The sequence below is a fragment of the Desmodus rotundus genome, chromosome 2 (genome assembly GCF_022682495.2).
Source record: "Desmodus rotundus isolate HL8 chromosome 2, HLdesRot8A.1, whole genome shotgun sequence".
NCBI lineage: Eukaryota > Metazoa > Chordata > Mammalia > Chiroptera > Phyllostomidae > Desmodus > Desmodus rotundus.
The window spans coordinates 118,700,194-118,720,092 of record NC_071388.1 but is presented as its reverse complement, the minus strand read 5'-3'; the positions used below and the strand labels follow the sequence as shown (position 1 = coordinate 118,720,092).

Sequence of the window (19,899 nt, the reverse complement as noted above, 5' to 3'; positions counted from 1 at the left end):
TTCAAAATATATATATTCCACTGATAATATTTCCACATCTTGGCTATTGTTAATAATGCCGCAATGAATGTATATGTAGATATCTCTTCAAGACACTAAATTTCCATTGGAAATACACTCAAGAAATAAGATAATTTCCTATGATAGTTCTATTTTTAATTTTAAGAAGGACATATATACTTTTTTCTCATAATGCCTATACCATTGTTCAGTTTTCAATAAACAAATATGCATTTAAAAATTGTTTTAATTAAAAAATTATTTATATGTTATCTATGTTTATCATAATATAGAATGATCTGGCACTCTTTATTATATGAGGATAAATTGTTATCCTGAATGTTAGAAAAAAATTTTACTTTTTGATCCTCAATGGAGAATAATCTCAGGAATGCCATTTAACAAAGAAATGTTTTAAATTTGAATACAGATTTCAGAAGTCTTTAGAGATACACCTAAAAAAAGGAAACCAAAACCATGCAACTAGTGGAAATTCTCCCATTAGAAATCATGAATGTTTCTACAAATTAGTCCTCATGTAAGAATTCATGAGGCTTTTATGAGAATTTACACTTGTAATATACTTGTCTAAGCTCCCCTCTGTATTCCTCTGCCTGACTGAGGTCAAGAAACAGAATATTACCAGAACCCTGTAAAACCTCTTCCTACCCTTCTTAGTCAATATTCTCCAATCTTTCCTTAAAGTAACCATTTTCTTGGTAGTTAACACTGTAGACTAGTTTGACATGCACACACCCACTCACATACATACACACATGCACATTTTATATTCATACAGTATTTCTATTTTGTCATATATATGTTAAAAATACATGTTATAAAAAATCTCTTGTCAGATATGTGTGTTACAATTATTTCCAATATTTTAGCTTGTTTTCTGTACCCTTAACAATAAAGAAATCTTTACGTATCCAAGGTCACAAAGATAATTTATTACATATATTTTTGTTTTCTTAGAAGACATTATTTTGTTTTTGAAACTGGAATAAATCTTTATCCTTATCTAAGACCTTACACAAATATCAATTCCATAAAGGTTTATTTTTTTCAATGTACATATCAAGTTCATCCAGAGCTATTCATTGTAAAAACAAGACCTTTTCTACTGCTTTGCAATATCTTAGTCACAGATGAATTGACTATATATATTTGTGCACATGTAAAGTGTTTGTGTGTTTCTGATTTCTCCTTTTTATCCAACTTGCCTAAGCCAAATACATACTCTCAGTGACTCTAGCTATAAAATAAGCCTTGATAGCCAATAACGTAAGTCTTTTTTTATTTTTGTTTATTTATTTATTTTTATTGTTGTTCAAGTACTGTATGGGAAAATATGTTTGCCAATGATACCTCAGACAAGGGGTTGATATCCAATAATGTAAGTCTTTTTTTCTGTTTTTAAATATTTTATATTATAAGTATATATTTCCTCTACAACAGAATTTTTGATTTTTGGAATCCAAAATGATTTATATATGTATCAGCACTTAAAAGAGGCACCTGTTATTCTTTTTTCTAATGTGCTTCACATTTTATTTTATTTTTCTTTTTTTAATTTTAATTTTTTATTGTTATTCAATTACAGTTGTGTGCCTTTTCTCCCCAGCCCTCCCCCCCACCCCAGCTGAACCCCCCTCCCTCCCCCTTGATTTTGTCCATGTGTCCTTTAGAGTAGTTCCTGTAATCCCCTCTCATCACTGTCCCCTCCCCACTCCTCCCTGACCATTGTTAGATTGTTCTTAACTTCAATGTCTGTGGTTATACTTTGTTTCCTTTTTTCTTCTATTTATTATGCTCCAGTTAAAGGTGAGATCATATGGTATTTGTCCCTCACCATCTGGCTTATTTCACTTAGCATAATGCTCTCCAGTTCCATCCATGCTGTTGCAAAGGGTATAAGCTCCTTCTTTCTCTCTGCTGCATAGAATTCCATTGTGTAAATATACCATAGTTTTTGGATCCACTCATTTGCTGATGGGCACTTAGGTTGCTTCCAGTACTTGGCTATTGTAAATTGTGCTGCTATGAACATTGGGGAGTTTTGCAAACATTTTCAAGGGAACTTTGATTCAAATTGTTTTGAATCTGTACACCAGTTTGTGGAAATGACATTTTGAATCTTCCAGTCTATAAACATGGTGTATCTTGAGATTTACACAGGCCTTGGAAAATGTTCTCTTGCAATATTTTATTGTTTGCTGTGTAGAAGTCAGTCATCTCTTTTGTTAAATTTATTAACAAAACAGATACTTAATTCTTCATGCAATTTTAATGGTATTTTATCTTAAAACTCTATTTGGCTCTCATAGAAATAAAAGTTATTGTTATATTAGTCTTGTATCCAGCAACTTAGCAAAATTTACTTATTATTTCTAAAAGTTTGTTTATTCCTTTGACTTTTTAGTTGCGTACTCATTACCCCTCACAATAATGACAGCTTTATTTCTTCTATTGTTTTCTCATTCATGATCTCAGGAGGGAACACTATATATAATTTTTTCTGAAGTACTTTGTAGATATTTTATAATTTTAAAAACTTTTGAACTTTTGTTTGTTAAGAGCATTTTTCCATGAATGCATGCCTAATTCTAATAACATTTTCTGCATATGTTGATATAATCATATAAATCTACATTTATTGATATTCAACTATTAAGTCAATTTGTCTTACTGGAATAATTCTCTTTTGGTCAAAATGTGTTTTATCCCTTTTATGAAACACTGTTTCATATGCAACTATTTTATTTAGGATTTTTGCATCTATATTTATGATAGGGACAGCTCTGTAACTTTATTTGTCATATCCTTGTAAAATATTGTGTCAGAGTGATGCTGATTTAATTAAATAAATTGTAAAGTATTTTTAAAACTTCCATCTTAATTTTCTTTTTTGTTCAGTCATAAACAAACATCCAGAAACTATGAACAGCTTTAGTGATGAAGAGTTTAGCTGCCATTTCCCCAATAAAGACTTTATTGCCAAGGACATTCTGGACCAAAAAATTAATGAAGTTTCTTCTTCCAATGATAAAAATTCCTTTTGTGTTGTGGACCTGGGAGACATTCTAAAGAAACATCTGAAATGGTTAAAAGCTCTTCCTCTGGTCACCTCCTTTTTTTCAGTCAAATGCAATGACAGCAAAACCATAGTGAAGACCCTTGTTTCCATTGGGACAGGATTTGACTGTGCTAGCAAGACTGAAATACAATTGGTGCAGAGTCTTGGGATGCCTCCAGAGAGGATTATCTACGTGAATCATTGTAAACAACTATTTCAGATTAAATATTCTGCCAATAATAGAATCCAGATGATAACTTTCGATAGTGAAGTCAAGTTGATGAAAGTTGCCAAGGCACATCCGAAGGCAAAGTTGGTTTTGCAGATCACCACTGATGATTCCAACACAGTCTGTCATCTCAGTGTTAAATTTGGTGCCACCTTCAAAACCTCAAAACAGGCTTCTTTTGGAATGGGCAAAAGAGCTAAGCGTTGACATCATTGGTGTCAGCTTCCACACAGGAACCATCTATACTGACCCTAGACCTTTCTGCAGGCCATTTCCAATGTTCTCCATGTCTTTAACATGGGAGCTGAGGTTGGTTTCAATATGTATCTGCTGGATATTGGTGGTGGCTTTCCTGGATCTTAGGATGTAAAGTTTAAATTTGAAGAGATTTCCAGTGTCATCAGCATAGCCCTGGACAGGTATTTTCTATCCAGCTTGGGAGTGACACTCATAGTAGAGCCAGGCAGATACTACATTGCATACACTTTCACACTTGCAGTTAATGTCATTGCCCAAAACCTCATAATTAAGGAACAAACATGCTCTGATAATGAAGATGAGTCAAGTGAAAAAACCTTTATGTATTATATGAATGATGGAGTATATGGATCATTTAATTGCATCCTCTATGATCATGCACACATGAAACCCTTTTTGCAGAAGAGGCCCAAACCAGATGAGATCTGTTATTCATCCAGCACATGGGTGCCAACATGTGATGGCCGCAATTGCATCATAGAGCACTGTGCCTTGCCCAAAATGCACATGGAGCACTGAATGCTCTTTAAAAACATGGGTGCTTACACTATTGCTGCTGCTTCTACTTCAGTGGATTCCAGAAGCTGACCAGGTACTACGTGATGCCATGTACTATGGATTCCAATATGGAAACTGATGCAGCAAGTCCAGAACCATGACTTTCCACCCACCATGGAGGAGCAGGACATCAGCACTCTGCTTGTGTCCTGTGCCTGGGAAAGTGGGATGGAGCACCACTCAGAAGCCTGTGCTTCAGTATGAATTAATGTGTGCATGCCATTCTTCTCTGTTACTGTGAGGGTAGCTTGAATTAAGGGATTGGAGGGGACCACTTAACTTCATTATGGCCAGTTTTGGAGTATCTTTGTAAGTAGGGTTGGCACAGATGGAACATTATGAAAGGCTAGGAGATGGGGTCACACTTATCTGTGTTCCTATGGAAACTATTTGAATATTTGTTTTATATGGATTTTTACTCAGTTTTCAAATGCTACTAAAGAATGCCCCTCAGCTGCCAAGCAAGCATTTTTAGCTTGTACATTGGCAGAATGGGCCAGAAGCTTAGTGTTGTGACCAGTTTTAAAAATGAAGTACCTTGAAAAATTTTTTTAAATCTATAATTCATAATTATGAATTATAATAATTATGCACCATAAACAAGTGATATTTTTCCAATGAATAAAGGGAGTTTCACCATAAGAAAGTTAGTTAATGTAATATACCATATTAATAGAGTGAAGAAAAACACATGATTGTTTCAATAAACATAGAAAAATAATTGAACAAAACTCAAGACTCTTTCATGATTTAGCAAACTAGGAATAGAAGGGAACATCCTCAACATGATAAAGGGCACATAACAAAAACTCAGAGCTAACATCATACTCAATGGTTAAAGATCAAAAATTTTCCCCTAAAATCAGGAACAAGATAAGGATGCTCACTTTCACTACTGCTATTCAACACTGCCCTAGCTAGAGCATTTAGGCAAGAAAGGGCACTCAAACTGAAAAGGAAGTTGCAAATCTATTGTATTTGCAAATGGCGAGATTCCATACATAGGTAACCCCAAAGAATGTACATACACACACAAACACACACAAGTAAATTAAAGCTAACAAACAAAATGACCAAAGTTGCAAAAATCATTTGTGTTTCTACACAAGAGCAATGAACAATCAAAAAATGGAAATTAAGCAAGCAATTTCATTTATAATAGCATCCAAAGAAATAAAATACCTAGGAATAAACTTAATCAAAGAGATGAAAAACTTGTACATTGAAAACTATAAAAGATTGCTGAAAGAAATTAAAGACATAAATAAATGGAAATACACTCTGATTTCATGTATTAGAAGACAATATTATGAGGAAAATGCTTTCTGAAGTTAACTACACATTAAATGTAAGCTCTATCAAAAGTTTAATGGCCTTTTTGCAGAAATGGAAAAGCTAATTCTCAAATTTATGTGTAATTACAAGGGGACCCAAGTAGTCAAAACAGCATTGAAAAAAAAGTTGGAGGATTCACACTTTCCTACAAAGCTGAAAAAGTCAAAACCATGTGACACTGGCATAAAAAACAGTATGTACACCAATGGAATAGAATTGAGAGTTCAAAAATAAACCCAAATATATATAGCAAAATGATTTTTGACAAGGTGCCAAGACCATTCAAGGAGGAAAGTATAAGCCTTCAACAAATGTTGTTGGAAAAACAGGATAATGACATGTAGAAGAAAGAATGAAATTGGACCCCTACCTCACTCCATATACAACAATTTAGTCCAGATGAATCAATGGACTAACTATAAGAGCTAAAATTATTAAGGTATTAGAAGAAAATATAGGAGTAAATTTTATGACCTCTGATTTGGCAATGGATTTTTAGATTCAACATCAAAAGCACAAGCAAAAACAATAAAACATAGACAAATTTGACTTCGTTAAAATCAAAAACTTTCATGCATCAAAGAACAGTATCAAGAAAGTGAAAAGACAACTTTTATATAAAGAACTCCTACAACTCAACAAAAAATATATAGTCATTTCTCAAAATAGTCCAGCAAGCACATGAAAACATTACTGGACATCAAGAAAATTCAAATTAAACCCACAATTAAATATCAGTTCACATCCATTAGGATAGCATTAAAAAAAGGAAACACAAATATCAATTGTTGGTAAGAATGTGAAGAATTTGTAGTCCTTGCATGTTGCTGGTCAAATATGAAGCAGTGCAGCCACTGTTAAATATAGTTTCGAAGTTCCTCAAAAATTTAAACATAGAATTACCATATGGCCAAATAGTTCTACTCCTAAGTATATATACAAGAGAAAGGAAAATACAGGTGCACAATGGTTCTATTGTTTCCTCTCCATTGCTGTGTCCATTTTTCTCTCCATTGTGGGGGGTGGTTAGGGGAGAACTATTTAGTTTGTCTGTAATATTATGTGTCAGTCTTCTGCATCCTCAATTTTGCTATTTTCTCTCTTTGGTGAAGATTTAAATCCTGCAACTGTATATTTAGTTTCTTGGCAGTTCTCATTATCATCATTACAGGCTATTTCTTCCTTGGTGTTCATTCCCGTTTCATGGAAGCCAAGAACTTATGCATCCTTCAGAGTATTTCAAGAAGTTTCTCAATGTTATTTCCCATGATTTGTTATGTAATCTTTCTAATATGGTCCATATTGGAGGTTTTCTGCTTTCTAGTCTTAAAGTTAGCAGAGATATTTCAGATTTAATGTTCACCTATAGATGTATTTTGGTAGAGTGCCCTTCACCCCACTTGCTGACCAGTTTGCTTTCGGTAAAACCCCTTCCAAGGTACATATCTAGAAGGCAGTACTATGTACACAGGGATCTTGAGCTCCATAAGTAGCAGATGCTCACATGGTACAGCCCTAGAGCATAAATTTCCTTCAATTTCCCAGTTCATGGAGACTCAAGAAAATACCCCCAAATTAAAACTCTTGCATGCAATGCTATTAGGCTTCTTCTTACCTACAGAACTTTACTCACTGAGACGTCATCTTCCATATAATAATATCCACATCTATTATCCTATTTCATTTCTTCTCTGAAGTTATATTGGAGTTTCATTCTGTCATGATACATGGAAAGGCAAATTATTGGGTAGGCGGGGAGGGGAGTTACATTCTGAACAACTGAAAGAACACCAAAATGGGAGAAGAGACAAGGCTGGCTTGTCTCTTTTAACTGGTTGGCTCCCTGGCTTTTCACAGTAGCCTCCACTCTGATGGTTGGTGCCTGTGTGATCATGGTCATTTAGTATTTTGAATATCACCTGTGGGAGAGACATATTTACAGGAGATTAAGTTTGCCCTGTTTCATTGTCAAAGCATATGCTAGCCCCCAATTGTGGCTCTTATTTTAGTTTCATAGGTCTTATAATTTTTGTGAGTCTCCCACAGTTTCTGGCAGCACATTGGTAGTCATTGTGGTTGTTGGTGTGGTTTCTTCCTTCCCCAAATACTAATTAAGAAACTACTATGTGCTATGCATTTTGCTAGGCCCCAGGGCTACAATATTAAGTCACAAATAAATGACTGTGCTCCTACAAATTTCTATCTATTCCCATATCTTTATAGTTGCAATATGGAAACTCTCTAGAATTGCCACACAGAAATAATTTTAAAATGGAAAATAATAATGTCCCTTTAATGAGAATCATGATCAAATCAATGCGGGAAATTTTTTAAAAAGCATCTGGAATTCAGACAGCTTCAGTTCTTGTCCTTGATTTTACCACTGATATCTGAGGACCTTGTGTGAGTCACTTAACCCCTTGAGGTCTCAGTTTCCTAAGTGTAAATAAATGGGTTGGACCAGATTCTCTCCAAGATTCCTTCCAGCCATAAAATTTTATGGTCCCAAGATAAATGTTCTTCCCATTAAAGTGGGTGTCTCGGAAGCCATTTTTTATCAGTGGATCTCAAACCTTATGTTTATCAATACAGTAGTCAGATTCTCCTGACCCTCTTTATACCATTTCTAATAAGAAATGTACCAACCATATGTGAAACACATGGAGTCTGTCCCAAGGCCATGCAAGATACATAAATTTTACAAGGGAAAGATGCAAAACACATGTTGACACATCTCAAATCCACATGTACATTTTGTATACAGTTTAATGGTTCTTAATTTCAAGGGTTATTCAGAAATCTTTTTAAGGTACTCCAATAGGAATAACTTTTAGAGATGAGGCCCAAGAGGTCTTTGTGTAAAAACAAGTAAAGTTGTTTAAGTTTCTGTGAGGTTCACAGAAATGGGAGTCTTCTGAAGGTGGTCATAGAGGCAAGCATATCACACCTTGCAGCATCTTGATAAAATCACAAAAAAAACAAAAGACTAAGTGAATATCTAACTAGTCTCACATTAAAGGGCCAGTCTCACAATGGAAAGACCCAGCTGGTCCATCTGCTTTGGCCATTAGCCGCAATTTGGGGCCCTCTTCCAGAGTTCTGCATGTGCTGGCCACACAAGTGTAAGTTCATGCCCTTCCTGCTGCCTGCTGAATTCCTAGTCATTCCTGAGGGCCCTGCTCAAATATTACCTCCTTTGTGGAGCTTTCCCTAATCTCTTCAAACAAATGGGTTACTCCTTTATTTATCTTCCTTACTCTTTCTTTCTCTCTCTCTCTCTACCTATTATTGCACTTCTCATGCTAAACAGCATTTCTTTTATTGTTTGTGATCTTTCAAGTTTCTAGTGCTTAGCAATATGGCTGGCACATTTGTTAGTGAATCTATGAATTAATGAAGGTTTGTTGACACTGAGAGTCTAGATTCAATTAGGTCTTTAATTTTGAAATTTTAACTGGAGCAGTCAAAGTCAATACCCTGTTTCAGAGCAGAGACTGCAGCTCTGTGAATTTTCTGTCATGGAAGAACTCACATTCTATTACAAAGAAAATAAAAGAGTATACTAAGTCAAGAAGAACATAGGGAGCATCTGCTACAGGGTCCCACACCATCCTGCATCCAGAAGAGTTTACAAGGAAAGATAACACAGTGCTTACTTACTATTAAAGCTGGGAAGAAAGTAAAGGCACAGGACACAGAAGATAAGGAATACTCAAGAAGGAGGTGACTAAGGCCTGACTGATCAGGGTCAGTTAGCAGCAAAGCCAAAATCCAGTAAAGCTTCTATAGTTGCTAATGCCCCCAACCATTTTCTAAACCCGCACTGTTCAAGATGACAGTATCTAGTGGCCACAGGAGGCTACTGAACCAGCACAAAGTAAGATATGCTGTAATGCAAAATGCACACCAAATTGCAAAGAACTTAAAAATAAAGTTCTCAGAAAATAAAGGATGTTAAAATATCTCATTTAGTTATTTTTTGTATTGACTACATATTAAAATGTTGAAATGACTGTATTTTAGCTATATAAGGTAAAATAAAATATATTATTTTAATTAAATTCACTTGTTTTTTTTAACTTTACACAACACAAGCACTAAAAAATTTTAAATCATATATGCGGTTCACATTTGTGGTACACATCACATTTCTGTTGGACAGTGCCCTTCTAAACCATTGTCCCCTTTTAATCCCAGCCATCATCTCATCTGCTCAGAGTTAACTTTGGTCTTGGTCTATTAACCAGATTGATGTTTTTGTTGGTATGTCTATGAGGCTTTTTTGGTTTTGCTTAATCCCATCACTTTTTTCACACAGCCCCATAATATCCTTCCCTTCTGACAGCCCTCAGCCTGCTCCGTATTTGTGAGTATGTTTCTATTTTGTTTGCTAGTTTATTTTATTAGATTCTACATATGAGTAATAGGAGCAAAATAACATGGTACTTATCTTTCTCTGACTATTTTACTTAGCAAAATACTCTCCAGGTCTATCCATGTTGTCTCAGAAGTAAGATTTCCTTCTGCTTTATGGCCAAGTAGTATTCCTTTGTGTAAATGTACCATGGCTTTTTTATCCACTCATCTACTGGGGGGTGCTTGGGCTGTTTTCAAATCTTGGTTATGTAAATAACACCGCAATAAAATAGGGGTACATATTTTCTTTTGAATCAGTGTCTCGAGTTTCTTCAGAGATATTCCCAAAAATTGAACACAGGGTCATAAGAGAGACCCATTTTTAATTTTTGAGATAACTACATACTGCTTTCCACAGTGGCTGCACTATCTGCATCCCCAGCAGTACACCAGGGTTCCCTCTATCCACATCCTCTCCATCACTTGCTTCTTGATTTATTGATGATAGCCATTCTGACAGGTGTGAGGTGATATCTCTTTGTAGTTTTAATGTGCATTTCTCTGATGATTAGTGACATTGAGCATCTTGTCATTTGTCTGTCCTCTTAGGAGAGGGGTCTATTAGGTCCTTTGCCCTTTATTTAAATTGGATTGTTCTTTTTTGGTGTTGAGTTTTATAAGTTCTTCATAAATTTTTAATATGAACCCTTTATCAGATGTATCATTGGCAAATATGTTCTCCAGTTCAGTGGGTTGTCTTTTCATTTTGTTGATGGTTTCCTTTGCTGTGAAAAAACTTTCTAGTTTGATGTAGTCCCATTTGTTTATTTTTTGTTTGTTTGTTTCCCTTGACCAAGAAAATATGTCAGAAAAAAAAATATCGCTGTAAGAAATTTCTGAGATGTTACTGCCTATGTTTTCTTCTAAAATATTTATGGTTTTGAGTCTACCAGTTAAGTCTTTAATCCAATTTGAGTTTATTCTTGTGTATGGTGTAAGAAAGTGATCTAGTTTCTCTTTTTTTTTTGCAATTATTTGTCCAATTTTCCCAACATTTATTGAATAGACTCTCTTTACCCCATTATATGTTATTGAATCATTTGTTAAATATTAACTGACCATAAAAGTTTACATTTATTTCTCAGCTCTCTTGTCTTTACATTGATCTATATGTCTGCTTTTATTCCAGTACCATGCTGCTTTGATTACTATAGCCTTATGGTGTAATTTGATATCAGGTAGCATGATTCCTCCAACTTTGTTCTTTCTCAAGATTGTTGTGACTATTTGAGGTACTTTGTAGTTTCATATAAATGTTTTGGAATATTTGTTCTGGTTCTGTGAAATATGCCATTGGTATCTTGATAGAAGTTGTTTTGAATCTATATATTGCTTTGGGTAGTGTAAACATTTTAATGATGTTAGTTCTTCCTATCCATGAACATAGTATATGCTTCCACTTATTTGTATCTTCTTCAAATTCTCTCTTCAGTGTCTTATAATTTTCTGAATACATGTCTTATATATCCTTGGTTAAATTTATTCCTAGTTGGGGTTAATTGATGCAATATAAATGAAATTGTTTTCTTAGGTTCCCGTTCTGATAGATCATTATTGGTGTATACAAATACAACTGATTCCTGGATACTTATTTTGTATTTTGGTATTTTACTAAATTCATGTATTAGGTCTAGATTTTTGGTGGGCTCTTTAGGGTTCTAAATATATGGTATAAAGTTATGCACAAATAATGACAGTTTTACTTCTTCCTTTCCAATGCGGATGCCTTTATTTCTTTTTCATGGCTGAATGCTATGGTTAGGATTTCAAGTACTATTATAATAAGAATAGTAAAAGCAGGATGCAGAGAAAAGGGAACCCTAGTGCACTGTTGGTGGGAATGCAGACTGGTGAGGCCACTGTGGAAAACAGTATGGAATTTCCTCAGAAACTAAAAATGGGACTGCCCTTTGACCCAGCAATTCTGCTGCTGGGATTATACCCTAAAACCCTGCAACACCAATCCAAAAGATCCTATGCACCCCAATGTTCATAGTAGCACAACTTACAATAGCCAAGTACTGGAAGCAACCTAAGTGCCCATCAGCAAATGAGTGGATCAAAAAACTATGGTACATTTACACAATGGAATTCTATGCAGCAGAGACAAAGAAGGAGCTTATACACTTTGCAACAGCATGGATGGAACTGGAGAGCATTATGCTAAGTGAAACAAGTGAGGTGGTGAGGGACAAATACCATATGATCTCACCTTTAACTGGAACATAAGCAATAGAAGAAAAAAGCAAACAAAATATAACCAGAGACATTGAAGTTAAGAACAATCTAACAATAGCCAGGGCGGGGGTGGGGGGTGGGGGCGGGGATAGTGGGAAGAGGGTATTACAGGAACTACTATAAAGGACACATGGACAAAACCAAGGGGGAGGGTGGAGAGGGGGGAGGGAGGTGGGTTCACCTGGGGTGGGGTAGAGGGATGGGGAGAAAAGGCATACAACTGTAATTGCATAACAATAAAAAAAAAAAACTGGAACATAATAAAGAGAAGAAAAAAGCAAACAAAATATAACCAGAGACATTGAAGTTAAGAACAATCTAACAATAGCCAGGGGGGAGTGGGGAGGGGACAGTGGGAAGAGGAGATTACAGGAACTACCATAAAGGACACATGGACAAAATCAAGGGGACGGGTGGAGGCAGGGGAGGGAGGTGGGTTCGTCTGGGGTGGAATGGAGGGATGGGGAGAAAAGGCATACAACCGTAACTGAATAACAATAAAAAATTTTTAAAAAGTAAAAGACAAAAAAAAAAAGAATAGTAAAAGCAGATACCTCTGTCTTGTTCCCTATCTTAAGGGAAATGCTTCTAGTTTTGCCCATTGGATATGATGTTGGCTGTGGGTTTGTTATACATGGTCTGTATTATATTGAGGTATGGTCATTCTATTCCCACTTTGCTGACAGCTTTTTATCATAAATGTGTGCTGAATTTTATCAAATGCTTTGTCTGCATCTATTTATATGATCATGAGGTTTTCATCTTTCATTTTGTTTATGTGGTGTACCGCATTTATAGATTTGTGGATATTGTACCAAGCTTTCATTTCCAGAATAAAGTCCACTTGATCATGGTTTGTGATCTTTTTAATGTATTGTTGGATCCACTATGCTAGTGTTTGTTGGGGATTTCAACATCTATGTTCATCAGGGATGTGGGCCTATAATTTTCTTTTTTTATAGCTTCTTTATCTGGTTTTGGAATTAGGATAATGTAGGCTTTGTAATATGAGCTTGGGTATTTTCTCTCCTCTTGAATTTTTTGGAACAGTTTGAAAATGGGAGGCATTAGTTCTTCCTTGAATGATTGTTAAAATTCACCTGTGAAGCCATCCAGTCCAGAATTTCTGTTTGTTGGGACTTTTTTGAATACTGTTTCATTTTCACTATTTGTAATCTGTCTGTCCAAATTCTCTGAATCTTCCTGATTCAGTTTTGGAAGATTGTATGTTTCTAGGAATTTATCTATTTTGTTCAGATTGTCCAATTTGTTGGCATATAATTGTTTAGAATAGTTTCTTACAATCCTCTGTATTTTTTTAGTGTCAGTTGTTCTTCATTTTCATTTCTAATTTCATTTATTTGGGTCCTCCCATACTTGATAAGTATGCTTAAAGATTTGTCAACCTAGTTTATTTTTCAGAGAAACATCTCTTGCTTTCATTGATGTTTTGTATATTTTAGACTCTATTTCATTTATTTCTGCTCTGATCTTTACTATGTCCTTTCTTCTACTCACTTTGGACTTTGTATGTTGCTGTTTTATTCCAGTTTCTTTAAGTGTACAGTTAAATTGTTTAATTGATATTTTTCTTGTTTCTTGAGGTAAGCCCGTAATGCTATGAATATCCCTCTTAGGACTGTTTCTCCTGTGTCCCACAGACTTTGAGTTGTTGTTATTTTATTTTCAGTCTGCTCTGATCTTGTTTATTTCCTTCCTTCTACTAGCTCTAGGCTGTCTTTGTTGTTGTTCCTCCAGTTCTTGTAGATGTAGGGTTAAGTCGTTTATTTGAAATGTTTCTATCTTTTTTAAGTAGGCCTGTATTGCTATGAACTTAGCCTCTCAGGGCTACATTCACTGTGTCCGATTAGTTTTGGATTGTTGTGAGTTCATTCTTATTTGTTTCCAGAAACTTTTTGCTTTCTTCCTTAATCTCATTCTTGACCCATTCATTGTTTAATAGCATGCTATTCAATGTCCATGAGTTTAAGTGTTTTTGAGCTTCTTCCTTGAGGTTGGTTTCTAGATTCAACCCTTGGTCTATTCAGGCTTTCTGCTTCTACTTGATTCAGTTTTGGATTTGTATGTTTCTAGAAATTTGTCCATTTTGCCTCAGTTGTCCAATTTCTTGGCATACAGTTCTTTCTGTAGTATTTTTTTACAACCTTTGTGTTTCTGTAGTGTTAGTTGTAACTTTTCTTCTTTTGTTCCTGATTTTATTTATTTGGATCTCCTCTCTTCTTTTCCTTATGACTCTGGTTAAAGTTTTGTCAATTTTGTCTATCTTTTCAAAGAACCAGTCCAGAATTTATTGATCCTTTAAATTTTTAGTTTAGTCTCTATGTCATTTAATTCTTCCTCAGTCTTGGTTATTTCCTCCCTTCTTCACTCTCTGGGCATTGTTTGTTGTTGTTCCTATAGTTCTTTTAGAGGTAGGGGTAGGTTTTTGTTTGAGTTTTTCTATCTTCTTTAGGTAAGCCTGTATTGCTATGCACTTCCCTCTTAGAGCTGCCTTCACTGTGTCCCACAGGTTTTAGGCTGTTGTCTCTTCATTTTCCTTTGTTCCCAGAAACTTTTTAATTCCTTGATCTCATTGTTAACTCATCCATTATTTAATAGCATGTTATTCAGTCTCCATGTATTTGAATGTTTCTGAGTTTTTCCCTTGAGGTTGGTTTCTAGTTTCAAGCCCTTGTGGTCTGAGAAAATGCTTGATATGATTTCAGTTTTCTTGAATTTGTTGAAGCTTGTTTTGTGTCCTATCATGTGGTCTATTTTTGAAAATGTTCCGTGTGTATTTGAAAAGAATGTGTATTTTGCCTCTTTGGGATGGAAGGTTCTACATATATCAGTTGAAAGTCCATTTGATCTAGGACATTGTTCAATATCACAATATATTTGATGATATTTTGTTTGGAAGAGCTATCCATTTTTGACAGTGGGGTATTAAAATTCCCTAGTATAATTATGTTGCTGTCAATATCTTTCTTGATTTACTCCAAGATTTTCCTTATATAATAAGGTGCTCTATGTTGAGTGCATATATGTATACAAGGTTATTGTATTTTGCTGTGTATGATGTACACATTTTTGCCCAAATTTTTGAGGGAAACATAAGGATGTGCGTTACACATGGGTAGTACTAATTCTGTATTTATATAAATGTTTTTAATCCTAAAATTCTCTTGTAATAAAAACACAAGTATCTAAATGTAAATAAATTAAAAAACTGATTTAAAAAAATAAAATGAAAGATTTTTTCCTGAAAGTTTGGGCCAAAAACATGTGTGCACATTATACATGGCAGAACATGGTATATCTTCTTGATGGCTTGCTTTCTTAAGTATTATGTAGTGTCCTTCTTTGTCTCTTTTTATGGCCTTTGTTTTGAAATCTTTTTGTCTGATATAAGTATTTTTACCCTAGCTTTTTTTTTTTATGTCTGTTCTGTTTGCTTGTAATATTTTTTCCATCCCTTCACTTTCAGTTTGCATAGATCTTTTGCTCTGGGGTGGGTCTCTGGTAGACAGCGTATATGTGGGTTATGTTTTCATATCCATTCAACTACCCTATGTCTTTTAATTAGAACATTTAATCCATTTACATTTAAGATTATTATTGAGGGGTACTTATTCATTGCATTTTTTTCTCTTTGAACCTGTGTTCCTCTCTCTCTCTCTCTCTCTCTCTCTCTCTCTCTCTCTCTCTCTCTCTCTCTCTCCACTGTCTTAAAACAGTCCCTTTAGCATCTCCTGAAATGCTGGTTTGGTGTAGATGTAGTCTTTTAGCATTTTTTGTCTGGGAAACTCCTTATTTCAACTTCCATTTTAAATGAGAACATTGCTGGGTAGAGTAGTCTTGGTTGCAGGCCTTTGCTTTTCATTACCTGAAATGTTTCTTGCCTTTCCCTTCTGGCTTATAGTGTTTCTGGTGAGAAATCAGCTGATAGCCTCATCGGGGCTCCCTTGTATGTTAATAGCTGTTTCTCCTTTGCTGCATTTATGATTCTCTTTTCGTCTTTAAATATTGCCATTTTAATTATAATGTGTCTTCGAGTGGGCCTCTTTGGGTTTATCTCCATTGGTACTCTCTCTGCTTCCTGGATTTGCACGAATTTTTCACTCATCAATTTAAGGAAGTTTTCTGTTATTACTTTTTCACAGGTTTTCTATCCCTTTCCCCTGTTATTCTCTTTCTGGTATCCCTAAGACATGAATATTATTATGTTTCATGTTTCCTGAAGTTCCCTTAAGCCCTCTTCATTCTGTTTTAGTTTTTTTCCATTTTGTTGCTGTCTGGAGTTTTTTTCTACCTTGTCCTCCAGCTTACTGATTCAATCATTTGCTTCATCTAGCCTGCTTTTAATTTCTTCTAATGTATTCTTCATTTCCTCCAGGCTCTTATTGATAGTTTCTATGTCCTTTTGCATGTTGGTTTAATTCCAAGTAAGTTCCTTGTAGTTTCCCTGGAGTTCTTTGTAGTTCTCTCTCAATTCCTTGAGCATCCTTATAACCAATACTTTGAACTCAATGTCTGACAGTTTGCTTGCCTCAATTTCATTTAGCTCTCTTTCTGGGGGTTCCTTTTTTGTTTTTGATTGGGGGTTGTTTCTTCATCTCCCCATTTTAGGTGGCTTATCTCATTTGTTTCTGCATATCATATTGATCTGCTTTGACAGGAGTCTTCATGGTGTGACCTTCTGTGGCAGGAGATCTGTAGGACTCAGTGATGCAGTCTCCTTGATATCCTGAGCTGGATACTCTTGGGATGCCCTTCATGCCTTTTTTGTGGGCTCTCAGTTATAATTTGGTTTTGGTTGTTGTTGGATCATCCTTTGGTGGGTCCTCCCCTCTGGCTGGCTGACTGAGGGCCACACCATTCACCACATCTTGTATGCTGTTGTACAAGGGCTGCCAGAAAAAAACCAAAAAACCCAGGACAGAAATCCGCACCTGCAAAAATAACCACCACTTACAACCACACTATCAACAGAAAATGAACAAATAGTAATATGGATGTAAAGAGATTGAAATTATTACAGAAGAGGAAAAATGAATTTGAGACAACTGAAAGAAAAATGATTTTGAGAGGGTTGAGGGAGGAGAAATAAGAGTAGGGAATAGAAATAAGGCAAAGAAATAAATAATAGAAAATTTACATCATAAATGAAAAGGAGAAGGAAGAAGGCAGAATGGAGTAAGAAAAGGGGGGAGTATAGCATTAGGTTTAAACAAAAATTTGAAAAAATATAATAAAAATAAATAGGAACCAAATTGGAGAAAAAGATTTACCATGGCAATATCAGCAAAAGAAGAAAAAAGATTAATATAGGTGAAATGGGAATAAGAAGCGAAAAAGAAAGAAAAGCTTACGAGACATTGCAGGGATGCCCAACCCATTGCCTGTGGGCCATACACCCCCAGGGTGACTATGAATGCAGCCTAACACAAAATCATAAATTTATTTAAAACCTTTATTTTTTTTCATCAGTTTTCATTAGTGTTTGTGTAATGTGTGCCCCAAGATAACTCTTCTTCCAGCGCGACCCAAAGACATCAAAATGTTGTACAGCCCTGGTCTAGAGGAAAGAAAAGTGATTTTGAGAGGCTAGAAGGAGAAGGAATACTAAGAGTGAGGAGTGGATAATTGTTAGATGGCGGCAAGATCGGTGGGAGCAGAGTCCACTTCCCCTCAACGCCAGTGAAACACCTAGCTGAACTGAGGAGTAGAGCGAACAGCCAACAGTATTCCAGCATATATGAATATCGGAGACCAAAGATAGAGGACATTGAAAGATCAGATGGTAAGAAGAGTGCTTAAGGACAATAAGGTCCCTGGGACCAGCGCGGGGACCAGGACAGCTGAAGCCCTGGCCCAGGCGTAGGGTCTGCTGCAGGATTCTTGGGAGAGAGCCAGACTGGGTTGTGTGAGCAGCCAGGTGCTTGTTTGGACCAGGGGGGCTTGAATAGGAAGAATTTCTCAAAAAAGAAAAGAAAATAGAGGCACTCAGGGGCTACTTAGAGGACTCTCTGCAGCAGCTGCGGCCTCTGACGCCCCTACCCCCTCAGTCCCTGGACTGTGAACGCAGAAAAGCAGCCCCAGGCTCACCTAAAACCTGAAGCCCGGCTGGAGAGGACCCAGATTAGCAGACTGGGGGCCCACAACTGAAACTCCGGGTGAGCGGGTACCCTGATAAGCGGCTCGGCTGCCTGGGCGCCAGACCAAAAGTGCCCCAGTGGGTGCGTACCCCAATCAGTGGCCTGGGGCCTACACCTGAAACCCCAGGTGGGCGCGCACCCTGATAAGCGGCAGGGTGCCTGGGAGCACAGACAAAAAGAGCCTGGATGGGCGCGCACACCTAAAACCTGGCTGGGCACCCACACCTGAAACCTCACGTGGTTGTGCAACTGGATCAGTGCCTGGCTGCCCCCCAACAAACAGACCCAAAGCTCGGGATCGGCAGCCAACCTAGGACCAAAACGGAGATGGGCCACACAACCCGATCAGAGGAACGGCCTGGCTGCCTGCAGGCGACCACACCCAAAAGCACCCGTTCTGAAAAACTCCTACCTAGCCCATGCACACAAAACCCTGCACAGCCTACTGGCTCTCTAGGAGGTAGGCAGAACGCCCAGCAGAGGGTAGCAGCAGGGCTAGGTGAGACTGCATTCCCCGGAAAGACTCGACCCAGTAGGGGCCTGAACTACCCCATAGCAGCACCGAGAGCCCCTAGCATCTAAGACAGCAAAGAGCAAGAAGGGGGAGTGTGAGTTGCCCCTAATTGGTGCACCTCAAGGACAGCACAGCTGGTGAACTAGAGGCCTACTGGGGAGCAGAAGGACCCGGAGGAACTGGTCAGAAGGCTGAACACCAGCGAAGAGTGTGGTTCAGGAAGGAAGGAAAGTGAAACCAATCCTTCCAACCACCCCCTCCCGTTCCACAAACAGGAAGACCAGCAGTACTAACCTGACGGGTTTAAAGTCAGCAGAAGACTTTTTTTTTTCTCTCATTTCTCCTTTTCCCCTGAATTCCTTCTTCTTTTCTGTCCTTCTTTCTTTTCTTTATTCCTTCTTCCTTCCATCCTTTACCTTTTTTATTCTTCTTCCTGCCTTCTTTTATTTATTCTTTTGTTTTAATTTTTGTTAAAATTCCTTCTTATCTTGCATCCGATCTTTCTTTATTCCTTCTTCCTTCCTACCTTTCCTTTTCTATTCCCTTTTTCCCTCCTTCCCGTCTTCTTTTTTCTTGCCCTCCTCATCTTTTTCCCACAGGTGAGACAAGAAACCTGGAGTGCTGAAAACACCAGAGTTAGACCGCGTTACACCCATAAACGTCACCTCAAGACCAGTGAGCACAAGAGATTAAGGAGACAGCACCACTGAATCCCATTGGCATTCTACCATAGAAGTTCATACCATAAACCCAGGGAGTCAGAATAGATCAATTTAAGAAGCAGAGGCTAACAAGAAGAGTCTCACAAACAATGGGAAGACAAAGAAACAATCCCCAAATGAAAGGAAAGGAGGAAGCCTCAGAAAGAATGCTAACTGATAAAGAGGCAAGTCAACTATCAGATACTGAGTTCAAAGCAATGGTCATCAAGAAGCTCACTGAGCTCTCTGAGCTCAAAGAGAACTACCAGAAACTACAGGGAAACTACAATGAACTCACTGCAAACTATATCAACATGAAAAAGGAAATAGAAACTATCAACAAGGGCCAAGAGGAAATGAAGAATACAATTTCTGAATTGAAGAACACAGTAGAAGGAATGAAAAGCAGACTT

At 36.8% G+C, this 19,899-nt stretch overlaps 1 pseudogene; it reads left to right on the top strand.

Annotated features, from left to right (window-relative positions):
* The first annotated feature begins 2,942 nt into the window (after positions 1-2,942).
* LOC112313051 (ornithine decarboxylase pseudogene) lies at positions 2,943-4,376 on the top strand (annotated as a pseudogene).
* The last annotated feature ends 15,523 nt before the right edge of the window (positions 4,377-19,899 follow it).